Source organism: Lissotriton vulgaris, chromosome 11 (genome assembly GCF_964263255.1).
Source record: "Lissotriton vulgaris chromosome 11, aLisVul1.2, whole genome shotgun sequence".
In the NCBI taxonomy this organism is placed as follows: Eukaryota; Metazoa; Chordata; class Amphibia; order Caudata; family Salamandridae; genus Lissotriton; species Lissotriton vulgaris.
The window spans coordinates 584,407,174-584,411,103 of NC_141699.1; positions in this window are offsets into that span (position 1 = coordinate 584,407,174).

Genomic DNA, 3,930 nt, shown 5'->3' on the forward strand with positions numbered 1-3,930 from the left:
TTACCAAATGGCATCTAGGTGTGGTGAGGCATTGTCTTGGTGTCAGATGGAGTTTCCCATAATTTGGGTCACCCTTACCCATCGTGGATTCAAGCAGGTACACCGGCGTAGAGTAGATGCAGAAATTTGGATCAGAGGCCTCGCCTGTGACTCACAGTCCCGACCCCAGCAGAGCCCTGGTATGCTTAGTTGGATGTGGCTGCCAAGGAAGGCAATATGAGGATCCACCAAGGAACAGATACAATAAAAAAATTCTACCTGGGCCCACAGTGAGTATCCGGAAAAACACGGGAGAAATATAAACCCACAGTCAGGGAGAGATGTCCATAAGTAGAAAGTAATATGGTTCTACAGAACTTCCAAACCTTGTGTGTCTTTTGTAATCAAGGGGTTGGAAAAATCAGCCCTGCAGATCCGGTAGCGGTTTACCATAATAACTGCAAGCGATAGACACAGTGCAATGTAAAGAGTCAATGGACAGTTCATCAGCAAAGCAGGTATGTAGGTAGGGTCTGGTGTTTGCCACAGTCTCCTATTGGACCACCCGGTTGGTCCACACTGGTGCTCCTTGTGCCGGAGTGTGCACATTTCATACTCTGGAGCCAGCCACAGTGCACACCAAATTTAAATTCAGGCCCGGGGGACAGGGTGAGGCAAACCTGTCTGACTCTGCTGCAGGGTTGAGGAGTTAGCATCAGACTCACAAGCAGCACCAGTCGTTTCCGGGTCGTCAAAAGGCTGCAACACCCAAATAGGCTTCGGTCATTGCTGGAGACATCTCACCCAGCATGTAAGTGCGTGTAATTGCATTTTGGTCGCATGGTGCAGCTTCCCACTGCCGAGGATGGTCCTTGCCAGATCCAGCTATGTGTCATGGCACCATCTTGGTCGCCAGCGTGGCCATGTTCCCCTAGTGATCATTTTTCGGATGGAATAAGTCTGCCATTGATTTCTGTTGCTCCCTTTCCACTGTTTTCCCTACATTTACTGACCTAATTTGCGTGAAGCCTTTCAGTAACTTTGCATAAATTCAAGCACGAGACCCAGGGCCTGATTTAGAGTTTGGTAGATGAGGGACATTTGCCATAAATTGGTTGATATCCAGCCCACCGTATTTAGAGTGACAAAGACATCAATATACACACTAAATAGGGCCGACAGGTAACCTATTAAACTCTAAATACACACCTTATATCTATAAGCACACAAGGCCCAAAATACTATGGGGGTAAACAAATATATTTTCTATTTCGTCGTTTGGCTGCGTCTTAATTACAGTTATTATCGGTTGCTTGTTTTTCTGGGACCCCAAACTAGCCTGAAACAGGTTGTGTGGCCTCTCCCGCCTATCAGCGCGCGGGAGCAGCCTCCAGGCCTCCGGTCCCTTGCCCCGCCCTCTGTTCCAGTCATACTCCTGAAGCTGGAGCCATGGAGGGGGCCTTCTGCCCCGGGTGATGGCCGCCCGCGCAGGTGATGAATCCTCACCTCGTGCTGCAGAGGTTTTTATGAAACGACAGAAGAAAGGAGAAGGAGCATGGTTTATGGGCAGCAATAAAACAGCGCAGCGCTGGAGGCCGAGCGCGCACCGTCTTTCTTCCAGATGGAGTTAAGATTGGCCGTTTCGGCTGCTTAAGCTTTTTTTTACCTATTTTTCAAAGCTGTTGTAGGCGAAACCAAGGGGCACATTTATTAAACTTTCACGCACGCAGGGCAGCTTGCAAAGTTGCTGCGCTACTTTGCATGAAAGGGAGATCACAGACATGCTCCATATTTACATAAATATGGATCATTTCAGCTCTCTCCCTGAACTGGTCTACCATGTGCTGCCTAGAGTCAATGCAGGCACCCTTGCACCATAGTGACTACAAGGGTGCCAACGATGCAGATGGGTTTGTTTTTGCGCAGGAAGAGACACCTTCCCGAACAAAAACAATCCTAGAGGAAATAACAAGGAAAAATAAAGGGCCTCATTTACATTAGATTGGCATAGGCAGAAGTGTGCGGGATCGGAAGGGCACGGCGTGCCTCTACTTAAAAAAAATTATTTCAGTCCGTTCCCCTAGTCCTACTTAAAAACAATAGCTTTATCATTCAGCTTCCAGGGGCTGCTCGCACTTCTCTGTTGGACTTCAGATGCTGCAGCAGCCCCTCCCTGAGCTCTCACAGACTGTGGGCTGGCCCATTGTCATTCCGTTTGCGGCTGATTATCCCCTTCCGAATGACAATGCGCCCTGAGATCAGAATTCGTGATTACAGAGGAGCTTTCCCCAAACAGAGTACTGTGGGGAATTTGCCCCCTTGTGTAATTTGTCAATGTTGTACACAGAGTGAACTGGGCAGGAGCAGTGATGGGACAGAAGAGGCGAGGTAATGGGGCAGGAAGAGTAACGGGCAGAAGAAGTAACGGGCAGGAGAAGTAACGGGCAGGAGAAGTGACAGGGCAGGAGAAGTGAAGTGACAGGGCAGGAGAAGTGACGGGGCAGAGAAGTGATGAGGCAGGAGAGGTGACGGGGCAGGAGAGGTGACGGGGAGGGAGCGGCGATGGGGCAGGAGCGGCGATGGGGCAGGAGCGGCGACGGGACAGGAGCGGCGATGGGACAGGAGAGGTGACGGGGCAGGAGGAGTGATTAGGCATGAGCAGGAGCGGTAACCGGGCAGTGAATGGATAGGAGCAGTGAACGGGGCGGTAAAAGTGATGAGACAGGAGAGGTGAACGGGGCAGGAGAGGTGGACGGGGCAGGAGAGGTGGTAATGTTAATGTTAATGTTATGGGTGTCTTATATAGCACTCGGCTACTCCATGGAGTGTCCCAGCGCTTTTTTTCTAACCCACAACAGACTACAGAGAAACTAGCAAAAAAAGGAAAAGGAAATGAGCAGATTAGTGTCCATACAGCCATGTCTTCAAACCCTTTCTGAAGGCCAGCAGACTTGAAGTACAGCGGAGTGACAGAGGAAGGCTGTTCCATAGCTGGGGAGCCAATCGTTTGAAGGAACGTCCCCCAATCCTAGCCTTCCTAACAGTAGGGACAGTGGCAAGACCAAGGGATTCCGACCTAAGGGATCTAGTAGGTTTGTAAAAGGCAAGACGTTTCTGGATATACTCCGCTCCTGTAGCATTGAGTGCCTTATGTGCCAGCGTCAATGTTTTAAAAACAATCCGCTTGCGAATAGGCAACCAGTGTAAGGAGTTTAGCAGAACCGAATCTCTCGCTCAGCGGGGAAGGCAAAAAATCGCCCGTGCCGGCGAGTTTTGGACCACCTGAAGTTTTTGAAGTAAATAGTCCGGGAGACCTTAATACAAAACATTTGAATAGTCCAATCTAGAACAAATAAGAGACTGGACAGTTGTTTTCCTATGCACTAATGGGAGCAAGGGGAGAAACTTGCGTAGCATTTTGAGGAGGCCATAGCAAGTGCCAGTCAGACCCAGGATCTGGGACTTAAACGTTAGGCCATTGTCAATTTTGACCCCCAGGTTCTTAGCAACTAAAGAGGAAGACGCAGGATGAAACATGTTTATAGGCCACCAATCCTGCCAATTCGGGTCAGCCTGACCACCGAAAAAAAGCACTTCTGACTTGTCAGGGTTGCATTTGAGGATGTTTCGTTGAAACCATTCGAAGACAGCCCCGAGGCAACCCCGAATGCTCTCTCCGTCAAACTCTGCCCCCTTATGACAAGTAAAAAGGAGTTGGGTATCATCGGCGTAAGATATGATCTGAGCCCCAAAGGACTCAGCCAGCACCGCCAGAGGGGTCATGAAGATATTAAAAAGAGTCTGGCTCAGCACCGAGCCCTGAGGGACTCCGACCTCCAGAGGCGGTACTTCGGCCGAGTAAGGGGGGGCCCAGACCACCTGTCGGCGACCCGCTAAATAGGATTGAAACCAGCTCAACACCGTTCCTCTCAGACCGATCTCATAAAGTCT